Source organism: Erpetoichthys calabaricus, chromosome 1 (genome assembly GCF_900747795.2).
Source record: "Erpetoichthys calabaricus chromosome 1, fErpCal1.3, whole genome shotgun sequence".
In the NCBI taxonomy this organism is placed as follows: domain Eukaryota; kingdom Metazoa; phylum Chordata; class Cladistia; order Polypteriformes; family Polypteridae; genus Erpetoichthys; species Erpetoichthys calabaricus.
Window position 1 is genome coordinate 42,728,968 of NC_041394.2, and position 18,915 is coordinate 42,747,882.

Genomic DNA, 18,915 nt, shown 5'->3' on the forward strand with positions numbered 1-18,915 from the left:
ATCTGGTCTTAGAATTAATCTGAATAAAAGTATACTCTTTCCAGTGAACTCACAAGCATATAATATTAGATTAGACACCCTACCTTTTACCATAGCAGATCAGTTTAAATACCTAGGGGTAAATATCACAAGTAAACATAAAGCTCTTTATCAACAAAATTTTGGCGTCTGTATGGAAAAAATTAAGCAAGACTTGCATAGATGGTCAACCCTTCATCTCACTCTAGCCGGAAGAATTAACATTGTTAAGATGAATATCCTTCCTAAACTTCTCTTTTTATTTCAAAACATTTCAATATATATCAATAAATCGTTTTTTAAACAGTTAGATTCAATAATAACCTCATTCATTTGGAACTCAAAACACCCACGTATCCGAAGAGCGACCCTACAAAGACCTCAGGCAGAAGGTGGCATGGCTTTACCTAATTTTCAGTTTTATTACTGGGCAGCAAACATACAAGCCATAAAAACCTGGACACAAATAAATGCACATACCCAGGCTTGGTCTGCAATAGAAGTAAAATTCTGTAGTACTTCTTTATATTCCCTGCTCTGCTCTCCAATAAATGAAAGTTATCGCAAATATACTAATAACCCAATTGTGCTTTACTCACTCAGAATATGGAACCAAATTAGGAAGCATTTTAAGATGGAAAATCTTTTATCAGTGGCACCTCTGCAAGAGAACCACCTCTTTCAACCTTCACAAGTATATCCAGTCTTTAATACCTGGAAAAGTTTTGGGATTAAAATGCTCAGAGATCTTTATATAGACAACATATTTACATCTTTTGAACAATTACGTTCAAAATTTAACCTCCCAGCTACACATTTCTTTTACTATCTTCAAATTAGAAATTTTGTTAAACAGAAATTGCCCGACTTCCCCCACCTTGCACCCTCCACAATGCTGGAAAAAATACTGCTCAATTCCGAGGAAACAAACACTATTTCCGCAATATATAAAATCTTATTAGAGTCCCTACCTTTCAAAGACCCAAGAGGACATTGGGAAGAAGATCTCTTAATCAATATATCAGAAAAGGAGTGGAAGGTAGCAAAGCAGAGAATTCACTTGAGTTCTATATGCGCAAAGCATAGAATTATTCAACTAAAAATTATATATCGAGCTCATCTGTCTCGCTTAAAACTGTCCAAAATGTTTCCAGGCCAGGATCCAACCTGCGAGCGCTGCAACCAAGCTCCTGCCTCACTGGGTCACATGTTCTGGGCCTGCACCAAACTAACATCATTTTGGACAAAAATTTTTAAGTGCCTCTCAGACAGCCTTAGTATCACAATCCCTCCTAACCCACTAACAGCTGTGTTTGGTGTCCTTCCAGATGGACTGGAATTGGAGAAGGACAAACAAACGGTGATTGCATTCACTACACTTTTGGCACGCAGACTTATTTTGTTAAATTGGAAGAATCCTAATTCTCCTCTTATAAGTCAGTGGGAAACCGATGTTTTATATTATTTGAAATTGGAAAAAATCAAATTTTCAGTTAGAGGATCTGTACAAAATTTTTTCAAAACATGGCAGGATTTAATCAATATTATTTTAGAATAAGAGAAATAACTATTATGGCATTTAACTCCCTTCTCCATCTCTTATTTATATAGATATTTACTTCTCCCCTTCTTTTGTCTAATGTTGCCTTATTAAAAAGCTTAAAGAAATTTTCCTTTAGCTAAGCTCTCCTTCTCAGGGGTGGGGTTTGATTTGTTTTCAAATTTGTTGGGTTATAAATTGATCTGTTTGTATGGAATGATTACAATGAAAATTAATAAAATAAAAATATTTAAGATAGCCGTACATATTGAGTTCATAGAATAGCCAAACAATTTTAAGTTCAGTTAGTTTTGGGGGGTGGTATGATGTTATAGTGGTTAGAGTTGCTATCACAGCCTCTAATTTCTGTCTTCACAGTCCAGTTATTGTCTGCAGGCTGTGCTACTTGTTGTAAAAAAAGAGACAAAGACCCAGAAAAAGGTTTGTGGTAGCTACCCTGTATACTTAAATAAAAGGATTCTCATCTTTGAGCAACAGAGTAGTCTTAATAGACTGAGTCAACCACAACTGAACTGTTAAGACGTAAAACATGGTGGTTTTATATAGGGTAATCAGGAGGGGGAGTGTTTTGATGGGTGGAGTCAGGAGTGAGGTCAGAGAGGTGGAGTCAGGAGTGAGGTCAACAGAGGAAGCAGAAAAGGTGTCAGAGTGCATCGTCAACCCTTGGTCTAGCATATTGTCTGTTTTACCTGCATTTTTATCACTCTTTAATTTAATATTGTTTTTTATCAGTATGCTGTTGCTGGAGTATGTGAATTTCCCCTTGGGATTAATAAAGTATCTATCTATCTATCTATCTATCTATCTATCTATCTATCTATCTATCTATCTATCTATCTATCTATCTATCTATCTATCTATCTATAGTTAAGCTCATTGACTGTCTCGCAAATGCACATGTGTGACACCATCTAAGACAGGTTGAAATCTATGTAATCAATGAAGACCTCAGCATTAATGCTTGCAGTGCACCATACAATGCATGTGTCATTGCTAAATGCCATTGGGTATGGGATTCATAAAGGCAGTGTTAATGTATATGCTGCACCATCTGTTGGAATGACAGGACATAGGACACCAACAGACACACAGACACATCCTTTAATTAAGGTGGATGTGGAGATGGCACCTTCTCCCTGTTTCTGTGTTTCTTTGTCAGTGGGTTTTGATTTTATAACTATATTCCTCAGATAAGCTTGTAAAGCTAGGTGGCAACTAGCACTGATTATGATTGAGTGTAAGTGCAGTGGATTCTCATACTGTCCTTGTATCTCATATCACTATGTCAGGCTCCCGCCCCCTGTGATTCTGAACATAATTATGGGGGCTTGACAATACATAATCAGTATATTCAGGTTATGGCTGTTTTGAGAGCAGTGTTGATCTGCCATTGGCAGGTGAATTTGAGTTTAAACTGCCATACAGCAGGTTTAGTTTCCATTGCTGTGTGATCACTAGAAAGCTGGTACTCTTGTTACTTTTATTTATTAGAACATTATCATCTGCAGCGTTTTTAGAGGTAAATACTGTAGCACCCATGGGTCTGGACCAAAGAGAGACACGGTCTTCAGGGGTCTGCAGATTATCGTAGGGGTCAAGAATACCTAGAGAAGCTGGCTATATAAGTGGCTCCGTATACAGTGTGTGAGGGGATACTGTGAGTAAGCATCTAATTTCATGTCTTTCTGCTGCTGAGAACTATCAGCCTGTGTACATAGCAATGGACATGGAACCGGGCCTTAGCTCGGCTCATGGAACCAGGAGATAGTGTAACAGTCAGGTTGCTTCTGATCCAGGTTGAGCAGAGTGGGATGGACCTGACTGGAATGTGTGTGCAGGCCAAAAAGACAAGGCAACTGGTAGCATGTGGTGATGCAAGGGACCTGGGTAGTGTGGTGGAGGCATTGCTGAAGAAGCCAAAGGTCCTTTTTAGGGTGACTTCAGATTTCTGGCATAAGATGGCAGAATCTGTTCCTCCATCTCTCATATTCCACTGGGTTGGGTCATTGGTGTTAAAAGTGGGATAGAACTGGCTAATAACCCAAATACAGGCCACTGTTACAATGGCTTGTTTCATACTTGCTGAACCAGGCTGCCTCACATCCCGTAAGAAAAGGAACTTTGTGTTAACTTTGAGGGCGACAGTCCTGAGAGCAATGCAGTGTAAAGACCCTGGGTCCTGACATGAGAGGGACACACGCTTCAGGATGTTGTAGACTATCACAAAGGGTGGGGATACCCAGTGAAGCCAACTATATAAACAGCCCCTTGAATAGTTTGAGAGGGAGTTCAGACTCAGGACTGGTTAAGCAATTTATTGTGCATGTTCCTGCTTCTGAAGACTATCGGTCTGTATGAGGGGCCGGGAAACCAAGAGAATTCTGCTATATAAGCTGCCCCTTGAACAGCATGAGAGGAGGTTCAGACATGGCACTGTGAGTAAGCACTTTATTCCGTGTCTTTGTGCTGCTGAGGATTATTGATGAGCACTGGATGTAGATCCTGGTCTTAGGTTGGCTCAAATAAACAGAGGATATTGTGACAGTTGCAGTGATTTACTTTAGGTGAGTGCAATGAGGTGTAGCTGGCTGGCATGCCAGGGGAATGAGGCAGCTGGGAGCACACCACAGAAGACCTGGGCAGCATGGTGGAAGCATCACTGAAAAAGGCAACGGTCTTCATTAGAGCCACACCAATGGACTGGCATAAGGTGGCTAAATCAGTTCTTCTGTCTCTCGCACCCCTTGGGTCGTTGCAATATTTACAGTGCATCCGGAAAGTATTCATAGCGCATCACTTTTTCCACATTTTGTTATGTTACAGCCTTATTCCAAAATGGATTAAATTCATTTTTTTCCTCAGAATTCTACACACAACACCCCATAATGACAATGTGAAAAAAGTTTACTTAAGGTTTTTGCAAATTTATTAAAAATAAAAAAACTGAGAAATCACATGTGCATAAGTATTCACAGCCTTTGCTCAATACTTTGTTGAGGCACCTTTGGCAGCAATTACAGCCTCAAGTCTTTTTGAATATGATGCCACAAGCTTGGCACACCTATCCTTGGCCAGTTTCGCCCATTCCTCTTTGCAGCACCTCTCAAGCTCCATCAGATTGGATGGGAAGCGTCGGTGCACAGCCATTTTAAGATCTCTCCAGAGATGTTCAATCGGATTCAAGTCTGGGCTCCGGCTGGGCCACTCAAGGACATTCAGAGTTGTCCTGAAGCCACTCCTTTGATATCTTGGCTGTGTGCTTAGGGTCGTTGTCCTGCTGAAAGATGAACCGTCGCCCCAGTCTGAGGTCAAGAGCGCTCTGGAGCAGGTTTTCATCCAGGATGTCTCTGTACATTGCTACAGTCATCTTTCCCTTTATCCTGACTAGTCTCCCAGTTCCTGCCGCTGAAAAACATCCCCACAGCATGATGCTGCCACCACCATGCTTCACTGTAGGGATGGTATTGGCCTGGTGATGAGCAGTGCCTGGTTTCCTCCACACGTGACGCCTGGCATTCACACCAAAGAGTTCAATCTTTGTTTCATCAGACCAGAGAATTTTCAGGTGCCTTTTGGCAAACTCCAGGCGGGCTGCCATGTGCCTTTTACTCAGGAGTGGCTTCCGTCTGGCCACTCTACCATACAGGCCTGATTGGTGGATTGCTGCAGAGATGGTTGTCCTTCTGGAAGGTTCTCCTCTCTCCACAGAGGACCTCTGGAGCTCTGACAGAGTGACCATCGGGTTCTTGGTCACCTCCCTGACTAAGGCCCTTCTCCCCCGATCGCTCAGTTTAGATGGCTGGCCAGCTCTAGGAAGAGTCCTGGTGGTTTCAAACTTCTTCCACTTACGGATGATGGAAGCCACTGTGCTCATTGGGACCTTCAAAGCAGCAGAAATTTTTCTGTAACCTTCCCCAGATTTGTGCCTCAAGACAATCCTGTCTCGGAGGTCTACAGACAATTCCTTTGACTTCATGCTTGGTTTGTGCTCTGACATGAACTGTCAACTGTGGGACTTTATATAGACAGGTGTGTGCCTTTCCAAATCATGTCCAATCAACTGAATTTACCACAGGTGGACTCCAATTAAGCTGCAGAAACATCTCAAGGATGATCAGGGGAAACAGGATGCACCTGAGCTCAATTTTGAGCTTCATGTCAAAGGCTATGAATATTTATGTACATGTGCTTTCTCAGTTTTTTTATTTTTAATAAATTTGCAAAAACCTCAAGTAAATTTTTTTCACGTTGTCATTATGGGGTGTTGTGTGTAGAATTCTGAGGAAAAAAATGAATTTAATCCATTTTGGAATAAGGCTGTAACATAACAAAATGTGCTAAAAGTGATGCGCTGTGAATACTTTCCGGATGCATTGTATTTATATGATGAACAGGTAGTAAGATCACAAACAGTACCATTAAATTGTTTCTTGGCTAGGTGTCCTTTGTGAAGTGGAGTCCTGTCCTACATTTGACAAACTAGAAGAATGCCATCCAGTCCCGTCAAGGTTGTTTGGTTAGCTCATAGCCAAGCTGTCTCAGGACCTCATCTGGATGCGTTTTAAACAGTTGTCAAGGCTTCTCCTTCAGCTGTATGACTTGATAGTTTGCTCCAGATTACGACAGCTCTCTTTGTCCTCAACGCCACTGAGGCGTGTTCAAGTTGAAATGTATTGTTAGGTGTACAGAGCAGAGTGAAGTTCTTACTTCCGCGTCTGAAATGTGGCTTTGTTATTCTTCATCAGTTAGGTATTTGCCCCAAACCACTTGACCGCTAAATGACTTTGATGGAATTCAATTGTATGTATAAATTGTGCTGTTCTATAAATATCATTCTGTGTTTTTATACATATTAAACATATTAACCTTTGTTAATTCTTCAAGCACAATTAAACTACGTGGTCCCAGTTACACTTGCTTGCTAGTTTTTAGCTGATTTCTATTGTTGGCTCACATTAACCTATTTATTTGTCAGAGAAGAACAATCTTATAACTGCTTTATGCATTTTAAAAAGTGTACAAGAATGCAGTGTGGCTTTAGTAGCTCAGCTTCTTACTGAGAGGGGAAGCCTTGCTGGAGTGGTTACAGATGCCAGCCGACAGTTGTGCTTTTAGAGTATTAGAGCCCCCGTTTACATATCCCCAGCTTGTGCCCCCATCCACACCAAATGCTTCATTATACCTGTATGGTCACTAATCTCCTGCCTACAGCAACGAAAAGGGCTGCGGCCCCTCTCCGTGTGCTGCATTTGGAGAAACTGCCTGCCTTTCAGTGTAATCTCCTTCATTAGTCTGGGGGCTCTTTTTAACAAGCTGCAAGAGGATAAGAGTGGAGAGGCAAAGCAGGAGCGAGGAGACCACATCTAAGACACCTCAGAAGGCTTGACTGTGACAAAGAGAGAGAGAGAGAGAGAGGGGAGGAATGATAACCCATAGCACTTCAGGTAAGGAGCCTGCTGGTATCTGGAGTGGCTGGCAGGCAGGCGAGGCTGAACAACCTGCGGACTCAGTGGGACACACATTAGGATAAACTAGCAAGTCTGAATTAGCATAGTATTGATACTCTAGCTTGATATAATTTGAAGTCTGTGTAGAAGAGCTCAGCATACTTTGGAGTCTTCAGAAATATCCAATTTAATCTGAATACACCAAAAATTGAAAGGTAGGTTTTGGTATCTTAAAAAGTTCAGGAACCGTTAAGGAGGCTGGAAGTCTTGCATGCAAAAGATCTGCATTGAATGTACAAGTCCATATATTTTAAATATCCCTATTGAGCTCATCCTTGCTCACAGACGTCATGCTGTCTTTACTCAGAGATGTATTGGAAAAAAGACGTCTAGGTGTAGTCTGGTGTATGAGCCTGTGGATCTCCCCTTCTTTACGTACAGCAGAGTTTAACATGTGAATGTGCTTGCAAAGCAGGGATATGGCATGTGCCGTGTGTCAGTGGGTTTGTGTGCCGACTTAAGTTGTAAAGGTGCAAATCAGTTAAGTGGTTAGCGACTGACGTCCATAAACCATACTGTACAGGTGAACCCGATGAGAACCTGGGTGCATCAAAGATTTTACACAGGAGTGTTTCTTGTACAATATGGCTACCTGTGTTTGTCAAGGATTTTGTAAAGTCAATACAGAATGCTGGTGTGTTGCTTAGTTTGTAAAGTAGTGTGGTGTTCTAGCAGGTTATTATACATCATGTCTGACTTGCAAGCCTGAATTAGATGAGCACGGACAGATGAAATTGAATGTGTCATTGAATGAGTTTAAATTGGCATTGCAGACATGCCCTGGTACCCTGTCTCCAGGACTGTGACCTGCTATGTCATGCTCCCCAAGACCCTGAATTGGATTTAGGGGCTTCAGAATGTTAGGTTACGTTATATAATATAAGCGTCTATTACTGGATTCTTTGCATGAAAGTGGTGTTTCCCTGCATTTTTATATCTTTACCTGAGTCTGAGTCAAACATGGTGCCTGTTACAGAGTTTATAGAATCTGGAATCATCTAACCGAGACATTTTTACTGTACTACTCATTTATTTTCAAATAGTAATAAAATATAACATTTAGCTAAAGTAAATAAATATGAAGAGAAACTGCAGCCATATGATGTATCACACAATGAAGCACAATTTAAGGCAATAAAACTAAAAGCAATATAGACAGATGCAGACACTGTTATGATTCTGTGTGTTTTAAAAAATTCCTGAGCACTCGTTTTAACTTCTTGCTCTTAGTGCTGCATCACAGTTTGTTCTCAGTTTATATTATTAATAGTATTTTCAGTTACTAATGAAATAATTATCTTTCCTGTCACATTTTACTTTTTATTGGCACTGCCATGTTAAGTTGCCATCATTGTGACGCAGTATCGGTTATTATAGAGCACATCTCTGGAAATCCCGTAATTAAAATAATCGACGTGACAGTATAAAAAATGACCGACATACACGTCGATATCCATGTCTGTGGATAACCTCAAAAATCAATCTTTTATGCCTGTGTGTTTATTTCTTGTGCTTTAGATTCCCTGGCCCCTGTCTTTTTACTTTGTCTACTTACTATGATTCTTCAATTAGCATTTTTGTAGCGACGAATGAAAGGACAGATCTCTGGTTTCAACTTTGGATTTGGTTAACATTTCCTGTCCTGTTCAACACCATTTCTCAATTCGCCTTGTGCATAACAGACAAAGTGTAATGCTTATATACTAGTGTTATACACAAGATGAAGTGTCAGAGAACACATGTCTGGAAATACCACCATTAATGTAATCAACGCAACAATATACTGTAAATGTGATGCATTAGACACGTTGTTATCCAAGTTTGCAGATAACCTCAAAAATCAATCTTTTGTGTGTGTGTGTGGGTGTGTGTGTTTAGTTCTTGTGCTTTAGATGCCCTGGTTCCTGTCTTTTTGCTTCTGTCTACTTACTACGATTCTTCAATTAGTGTTTTGGTAGCAGTGAATGAAAAGTCAGACCTCTCGTTTCAACTTAGGTTTCGGTCAACGCTTCCTCTCCTGGCCATCACCATTTCTCAATTCACCTTGTGCATAACAGTCAAAGTGTAACAAGTGTAATACTTATGATGCAGTGTCAGTTGCTACAGTATGCACCTCTGGAAATACCATAATTAATGTAATCGACACAACACTATAAAAAGCGACACACTAGACACGTCATTATCCGAGTTTGCGGATAACCTCAAAAATCAATCTTTTATGTGTGTGAGCTTAGTTCTTGTGCTTCGGGTTCCTTGGTTGTTGTATTTTTGCTTTTTTCTTCTTAGTACTGTTCTTTGATTAGAGTTTGATAACAACAAACTATAGAACAAATCCCTGGTGTCAAAGCTTCCTCTTCCGCTCATCCCCATCTCTCAATCAGCCTTGTGCAAGTCATAACAGACAAAGTGTAAGTGTAATACTCACAGTATATATAGAAGGGCTGGGCGGTATGACCAAAATTCTGTATCACGCTATTTTTCAAAATTATACCAGTTTCACGGTATTTTTTTCCCCTTTGCATAAGTGGATGTTAACCACATTTTCCATTGCAATTACTGCAGTAGACAGGATAAAGAATAACTTATTCCACTGTCATGAAAATTGTACATTGTACAAAAAAATTTTTAATGTGCACACAAGTATTAATACAGGTTTGCATGGCCCCATAAAATGATAGTTTTCAAGGGGGTGGCACTAATGAAGGGAAGAACCTTTTTATTGAACAAATTTTGCAAACAACTTAAGCTATAATTTTGACAACATAAATTTCATCCATCCAAAGAAGCATTTAGACAGTAAAATATTCAGAGTTGTATTGCACTGAACATGTCTTAGAAAAGGAATAAAGATAAATAATTTTTTGTAAACCAACTACACTTTCTGTTAATGTTAACAATCTCTATCCACTGACACGTTAGCTATATGGATTGTAATGGCGTTGGTTATCTCGATCCACCGCTTGCTTTTTTTGTCGTAAGCAGTACCTCTAGCAAACGTGTCTACAAGTGACGTCTGACTCGAGTGTCCTCTAGCTTTTTCAGTTTTACCGGACGACGTGGAGGGTGCCAATCTTAGTTCTATTCATTCATGGTACTCCAAAGCATGTTTGCGGCTAAGGTGGTGCAGCAAATTGTTCGTGTTGCTGCCTACGCCGACAACTTTAGCTCCACGGCATTTGCAGTAAATAGTTGTTTGGTCCACACCCGACCTTTTAAAACCAAAATCTCCAGACAACAGACATGGCTCCTTTTTTCGACAAAAGTTCTTCTGTGTCATCATGTTCAACTTTATAGTCGGCTACAGCTTCAGTTCCGGAATGTTCTCTGTCCATTTTCACCACTCAATACCTCCACTAACACATGTACTCCATTACATGCCTGCTTAGCGGTGTAGTGGTGAAAAAGGTCCCCCCTTAAACAGTTTCCCACTGTGCCATGTTCCGAACATTGTTTAGGCTATTTAAACCGGTATTGTGGTATAAGAAATATCCATTAGCATAACAAAAATAAAAAATGGTTTTCGGTATGAACTGGTATACCTCCCAGCACTAATATATAGGTATCTTATATATAAACATCTACGTGTGGAAGTGTGTATGTCTGTCAGGTCCGGAAGTGAGAGGTGGAGTCGGGGTAAGGAAACAGAAAACTCACTTAGCCACTAATAACACAAGCGAGGCCAGCACGTCAGCAAAATGAAACCTCAGAAGAAAGAGACACTCGCTTATCCACTAACATCGGCAAAACTGTATCCCTTTTACTTTTCCTCCTGCTGCTAATACAGAAGCAATGCAAGCACATTGGCAAATCGAGTCCTCCTAGGAGAGAGATGCCTAGAGAAGTTCCTTTCAATTACCTGACATCTCTACATGTCAATTTTATTTCTGACGTTTTCAATAGTTTCTAGGAAACCCGGGTTTTTTACAGCACGGGCTTACACAGCTAGTTATATGTATATCAATATAATACTTGTGACGCAGTGTCAGTTACAACAGAGTGCATCCCCAGAAATACCACAATTAGCATAATCAACGCGACAATATAATATAAAAAGTGACACATCAGACACGTTGTTGTTAGAGTTTGTGGATAACCTCAAAAAACATACTTTTATGTGTGTGTATTGAGTTCTTCTGCTGTAGATTCCCTGCTTCCTGTGTCCTGAAGTTGCTTTTGTCTTCTTACCATGATTCTTTGACTAGGTTTTTGGTAGTGGCGAACAAAAGAGCTGCTCTCTGTCCTCAAGTTTGGCTTCGGCTAACATTTCCTCTCCCAGTCCTCCTTGTGCAGAGCATAACAGACAAAGTGTAACAAGTGTAATACTGTGAAACTGAACTACCCCAGTTGTTTGACGCAGTCTGAACTGTTGAGGGGTCTTTACGTCTGTATGTTGATGCTGCTATGGTACCGTAGTGGAGACATTGGCTTACTCCTTGGTGTGTGTAACCCTTCTAGATTTTATCACAGTGGTGTTTGCTGCTAATCTCTACACATCACGCAAAGTGCACAGTCCACAACGTTTATTTTGTTTCAACCATCTCATTGGCCATCCTCGTTTTTGCAGGTGTGGTACTGTCCCTCAAAGTATTCACAACCATGAAGATGCTCTTAGTGGTTAGTGATGGAAATGTAAGGCTTTCCACTTGCTTGTGTTTGGAGTCACTTCTACATGTCACACTTATAGACTGTAGTTGCTTGATCTCATTGCCTTGAGGATGTCAGATCACAAGTAGAAATGATAGGGGATGAGGAATACACTCCTTCACTCACAGCCTATCAACGTGGTGCAACTTCTCTCTATCTCTACTCTGTTGTGGCACAACGACAAGATATCAAACAGACATTTATATAACAACCTCGCTTTTTCTTTAGGCCATCATTACCCTCCTCTTTTTTATTTGCAAGGCTCTCCTTGTTCTGTTTAGGCATTGGTTATGTTTTATTTCCACACGAGTGCTCATTAGTTGATAATTCTCACACACACAAACACAGGAGCCTCTCCTCTATGACTTGTGACAAAATCAAATCTGTTTGACTTCAGAGTGCTGCTGACTAAGTCACTGGGGATGTCACACTACATGATGGGGTGTGTTGTGACAGTCCATAACTCACTATAATTATGTGAAGGAAGGTTAAGACTGAATATAGCTGGAAGGCCCTTGTCATGTGACAGGGGCTTTAGTCATGTAGTTTTATGTAGGAATACAGTACAACTGTCTATCATTGCTCATGTACTGTACAGTACACATTTTCTGTTGCTGTGTTTGTGTACTGTATGTGTGTTTTATTGAATTTACATGCTAGCATATCAGCATACAAAGTATCAATGTTGAGTCAGCTGATAAATTAAACACATAAGTTGCCGAAAGTAAAATGTTACAGTGAATAAAATAAAATAAAATCGAATGCATTAATAGGAACAACAAGGTTGTGCAGTGCTGATCATTTTTTCACCTGCAGATTGTCTATGTGGAGTTTCCATGTTCATCCTGTGTTTATGAGAAGTTTCCTCCTATACCTCAAAGATGCATAGGTTTACGGGATGATGCTAAATTACCTTTGTATAAGTGATTGTGGATGTGTTAATGGCTTGGGATGATTAGTGAATGAATGAACTGTCTGCTTCCTGTGTTGGGACTTTTATTTAAACTGCAAGAACGTCATGTCGTGAGGGAGAGTCTAACTGGCAAGAAGTTACCAGGGCCCAAGGGTACTATAAAACTAGCACAGGCCAGGGTGAAGTTCTACAGACAAGAGAAAGCAAACATCCAAGCAGGAGAGCCTCAGCACATGCCACGTAGAAACACAGAGGCCACTAGGGTGGTACACCCAGTGCTGTATGTGAGATGAATACCATGGAAAGGTAGTAGGAAGGGGCAGTGCCCTGTGGTGCTAAAATAAATCCCAAATAAAAGGAATTACAATACAATAAGTTATTACAATTACAATAAGTAGACCAAGAAACTAAAAAAAAGTTTTGTTAAAATACTTGTGTTCTTTTTAATAATTTCAATGTTTTAATTATATTAATGTGAGATTTGCTTCATTATGTGCTTGCGAGCAATGGGAGCTAATTGACTGAGTTGAGAAGTAAACATATAGCACTGCAGTTGTCTCTCTAATAAATGTCCTCCTATCCTAAAAGTCAAACTCCACCCATGGCAATACATAAGAACACCAACATAAGACAGAGAGAGAGAAAGTAGAAAAGGAAAACATGTAATGCCCCCCCTCAACCCAGCCTGTCATAGGGACAACAGACCTGCTCTCCTCAGAGTGAAGCCAAGGAGGACACACTTTATTTGGCAACACTTCCTGATCACCGGAGGGCACACAGTGCAGGCCCCTGGGGTGCTTCTTAGAAGACCTGGCCTTCAACTGCCGACTGAGGGCTTTGGGAGGCAGGGGCACCAAGAGTTGCTACAGGGAGTTGTGGAGCAACATGAAAGTCCCATCAGACCCCTAAAGTGATTTTGGAGATTTAACATTATTTCCACACCAGGGACCATTTGAGTGTAGAGTAGGGAGGGAGGAAGAGAAAGAAAACAGTAGGTGAGGATGGGGGTGCTTTTGTATGGTACTGTGGTGGGCAAGTGGGTGAGCTACCACACTTAGCAGACAGTGGGAGTTTAGGCAGGCATAGAAGGGCTTGGCGGGTTGTTGTTTTTTTACCTGTTTATTTGCATTTTGTTCATTCATTCTTGCAGTTACCTTTTTATTTAATAAAGGTGCCATTTTTGTAGCCTTTTGTCTCCTCCCTAAAGGAGGAGGCTCTTATTACTGTTTTTACTAAATATATCATATACTAGAGAAAAGTGCATTTATTAAAATAGGCACAATGGCCATTTAGTAAAATGGGTACAATGCTACAGTACTAGAATAGGAAGAGAATGGAAGTAAAAAATAGGAAAAGTGAATCTGTATCTTATCTCATGATAGAGTACTGAAGACTTATACCGTTTCTATTAAAGGCAGAAATGTTTCACAGAGCAAAATGTATTATTATTATTATTAGATAGTGCCCTTGATATTTGAAGTGTCAATATATATGGAGTCCAGTCATTGATGAAACTGTCTGTTCAAATGGAATGTAGAAATACTTTTCACTTTTAACAATACCGAGTAAATCCCTCATCGTGTGTTCTTTCAGCAGCAAAATGCCTCACGACACAAGAGACACTAATGCTATTGAATGGTCCATAAATTTCGCTGATAACAATAGATTCATCGTTGGGAACATTGTAAGCAAAGGGATAAGTGGTTGCAATGCGAGCAGCAGTCCTTTCGGCTTTGATCACGTTGCGCATTTACATACCTCCATTCATCGGACCTGATAGGCCTTACATCCCACTTTCTTTGTGCTTCCTGTTGCCTTTGTTCATCCAACAGTCCAGCCATTTTAAGATCTCTCCACAGATGTTCAATCGGATTCAAGTCTGGGCTCTGGCTGGGCCACTCAAGGACATTCACAGAGTTGTCCTGAAGCCACTCCTTTGATATCTTGGCTGTGTGCTTAGGGTCGTTGTCCTGCTGAAAGATGAACCGTCGCCCCAGTCTGAGGTCAAGAGCGCTCTGGAGCAGGTTTTCATCCAGGATGTTTCTGTACATTGCTGCAGTCATCTTTCCCTTTATCCTGACTAGTCTCCCAGTCCCTGCTGCTGAAAAACATCCCCACAGCATGATGTTGCCACCACCATGCTTCACTGTAGGGATGGTATTGGCCTGGTGATGAGCGGTGCCTGGTTTCCTCCAAACATGACGCCTGGCATTCACATCAAAGAGTTCAATCTTTGTCTCATCAGACCAGCGAATTTTCTTTCTCATGGTCTGAGAGTCCTTCAGGTGCCTTTTGGCAAACTCCAGGTGGGCTGCTATGTGCTTTTTACTAAGGAGTCACTTCCGTCTGGCCACTCTACCATACAGGCCTGATTGGTGGATTGCTGCAGAGATGGTTGTCCTTCTGGAAGGTTCTCCTCTCTCCACAGAGGACATCTGGGTTCTTGGTCACCTCCCTGACTAAGGCCCTTCTCCCCCGATCGCTCAGTTTAGATGGATGGCCAGCTCTAGGAAGAGTCCTGGTGGTTTCAAACTTCTTCCACTTACGGGTGATGGAGGCCACTGTGCTCATTGGGACCTTCAAAGCACCAGAAATTTTTCTGTAACCTTCCCCAGATTTGTGCCTCGAGACAATCCTGTCTTGGAGGTCTACAGACAATTCCTTTGACTTCATGCTTGGTTTGTGCTCTGACATGAACTGTCAACTGTGGGATCTTATATAGACAGGTGTGCGCCTTTCCAAATCATGTCCAATCAACTGAATTTACCACAGGTGGACTCCAATTAAGCTGCAGAAACATCTCAAGGATGATCAGGGGAAACAGGAGACATCTGAGCTCAATTTTGAGCTTCATGGCAAAGGCTGTGAATACTTATGTACATGTGCTTTCTCAATTTTTTTATTTTTAATAAATTTGTAAAAATCTCAAGTAAACTTTTTTCACGTTGTCATTATGGGGTGTTGTGTGTAGAATTCTAAAGAAAAAAATGAATTTAATCCATTTTGGAATAAGGCTGTAACATAACAAAATGTGGAAAAAGTGATGCGCTGTGAATACTTTCCGGATGCACTGTAGGTGCATTTGAGGTTTATGGTGGCACAAGCACCAGGCAGAAAAGTCCTTTTAACCACATTTTATTCTTGAAATTTCCAAAACGCTGTTGGAGCTTTTATTAAGCACACAGCAAACATGACATCCACTTCAGTTGCCTGACTCCAGTCAAGGGTTTCTTGGAATTGAAAGAATTCAGAGTTGCCTTCCTGAATGCTATCAAGTTGTAGAGAGGCAGGACCAGTGGTGTCACATATCATCTGTAAAAAGGAAGTAAATGGAAAGCATGTCGATTGAATTGGCTTTAAAGGTGTCTGTTACCATAAGATATGAGACTTGCGCATGCCTGCACCTGATCCCACATTGGCAGACTGCTATCTGTCCAATGGTGTCTTTTGTCTATAAGCAAATCAGTGTTAAAAATTGAAAAGCACAGCTCAATTGGATCCAGAAATTCCAGAATGGATAAAAAGTTTTATTATACAAATTACAGCAATTCCATTTTAGTCACGGTTGAAATACTCCCATTGAGATACAATGCACTTGTCCCAGCACTTCTTCCATCCCTGGAAACAATTCCTGTTCTCCTCTTTAGTTAATGTGTGGAGAGCCTCCGGCCACTTTTTTTGATTGAGTTCTTCCACCATAGCGATTCATCTCAATTTTATATTTATTTTTTTTATTCATTGTCTCAGTTTTAATTTCAGGAACAAAACAAACAAAACAAAGTCACAGAAAGCGAGATCTGACAAATTCAGGGGGGTACAAAGCAACAACTCCATTTTATTTTGGTGAAAATCTCCATTTTTTGATGGTGTGTGCAGGTTTGCTGTTACGGTGCAGTGGTGTGTGCGGGTGTGATGTCAAGGGAGAAAATGTTGCTCTGAGTGATGCTTTCCCACAATGATTTAGCAGTTCAATGTCATGTCACATACTGTATTAATAGTCTGCTTATGGGAAAACTCTTACTTAATAAGTCTTTCAGCATTGACAGATACGATCATCATTGTCTTGATGTTTGATATGAGTCGAGGTGCTTCCTTCAGCTTGGAGAAAAAAAACATAATCAAAGTCAAGTCCACAATTCCAGAATAAATGTCAGAAATAGATATCTTGAACACCTCAGCACAGTGCCAGTTGGTGGATTGATTAACCAGACTTTAGGCACATGGTACCAAGCGGCACAGCCAATAACGACACTCTACTCCATTGCTATTAACCAATTCCGTGAGTTTTTGGGTTTCCACTTGTATATACTGTACTTAAATATATTCACACACTGTGCTGGATGCCATTATGTATGTGACTGTCACTTTTTATATTGTAGGAGGAGGTGTGTATCCAGGATTGTGCTTCTGTTAATGTAAGATCCAGTAGTTTAGTTTTGTACTTTTACTTTTTTCTGTAAGTTTTGTGTGTGTATATCGAGAAGCTAACTGCATGATTTAGTCTGCATATTATTATTATTATTATTATTCAAGTCTTCTTGTGTGAACAAACAGATTGAGCACATGCCACTGCCCACATTAGGAAGAAGTGAAATAAGATTTGTGTACATGAATCCGTGAATTGCTTATGTGTGTTCACCTGAGTCTGTCGTATAATCTAAGAATTCTGCCATATTGAACGAATCAGCATTTCTACAGCAGTATGTTATTGTCAGCCTTCATACTTCTTGTCTCTGGCCACTAACTGCTATATATTTTTCAAATGAAGACATGATCCTAAGAGGTTCTGCATTGTTGAAAATGAAATTTTATTGAGAAAAAGTAAGTGGAGCATATCTTTATGCATCACTTCGAAACAGCAGCACCGTAAAAATAATCTGGGAGTCAGGAAGGCATGTTCGGTACCCGAACGAGGATTTCAGAGGGGCTTGTCCCAACTAATACCTGCAAACCTTCACTCACAAATACACATAGCTATTCCTAGGTCACATTTTGTTGAAAAGCACTTTTCTTCGCTCTGTTAACTCCTGGCTTTCATTGAAGGATAGAATCTGCAAAGCCGGCTAGTGTCAGAACTGAAACTTGACCTGGATTTAAGTGCTCTAAATACCCACAGCCATCGTGCAGTGAGGCGTATTGTGTCAAGGTTACGCTAAAGAGAGGATTATATCTGTATAGTTATAGTTATTTTCATAGTTCTAGTGCTGTGATTTAATCTGATTAGGGAAAAAAATGTGTTTTAATAATAGCAGCTGTTCCTGAAAACACAAGATTCTTCAATGACTTTATGTAGTAGAAAAACTTGGTAGCTTCCAGTGATCTGCTGAAAAGTGGTATTCTCATCACTTCCTTAGAGAATTCTGATCTCTTAAAACCCACCCTGTACCCCTTGCCTAGCAGGCCCCCAATCCTGCTACTGCTTATACACTGGTGAATGGCACTCCGAATGACCAACATTCCGTCCAGCTAGCAACACTCAGTTATAATTTCATCAAATGTCGATGAATTCCAGTGCAGGCAGCTCTCTTACTTATTACCATGCAAGCTGATTGGTATTTTTTTTTTACTTGCTAGGTACGCAATAACATAAGCTAAACACGCCTTGGAATTTAGTTAATAGGATTACTGACGGAAAGCAAGCAGAAAAGCCAGCACGCGCCTGTCAGGCTACTCAGCTTTTAGGAACCATTAGGAACTCAAGAATAAGTTGAGATCAGAATCCTGAAGGACTAAAGAGGGTTCTGAGAAGTAGAAATGTATTTAGAATAATCAGAGAGTCCTCTGTGGTTTTGTGGCAGCTGCCAAAACCAACATTTGTCATGGAGAGACGGTTATGGAGGTGCTAGAGACATCAAGGATAGGCCGTGGTTGGTTTTATGAAGGCTATGTTATAATTGATAAAGGGGTATCACAAAATGGATAGGTGGATCTAAATCCTAAGATGATGGGCTGAAAAAAAAGGTCAGGTCCCCTTAAATACAGTTGCTGGGAAAGAACTATAAGATTAGAACGCATGATGATTGTTTTCTGTTTCTCTTTTGTCACACTGTTGTAAATGTACCAGAAGGTTCAAAGTGATTTTGAGAAGGTTTATCTTTGCTCAACATGACATAAAGAGGAAGTCCTATGAAGTAGTAGGGATACCAGACAGAACATAATGAAAGGTTCTGGATTCTGTGATGATAAGGCCACAGACTGATGTGCTGGTCCAGTTTCTCTTTAATGCAGACCATAAAGGGCTTGGATTTATTGATGGAGTACTAAAGTTCAAT

The 18,915-nt window shown here is 40.5% G+C and overlaps 1 protein-coding gene across 1 annotated transcript in view; it reads left to right on the top strand.

Moving 5' to 3' along the window:
- slc4a5a (solute carrier family 4 member 5a) overlaps positions 1–18,915 on the top strand; it is a 154,558-nt gene that overhangs the window by 31,995 nt on the left and 103,648 nt on the right.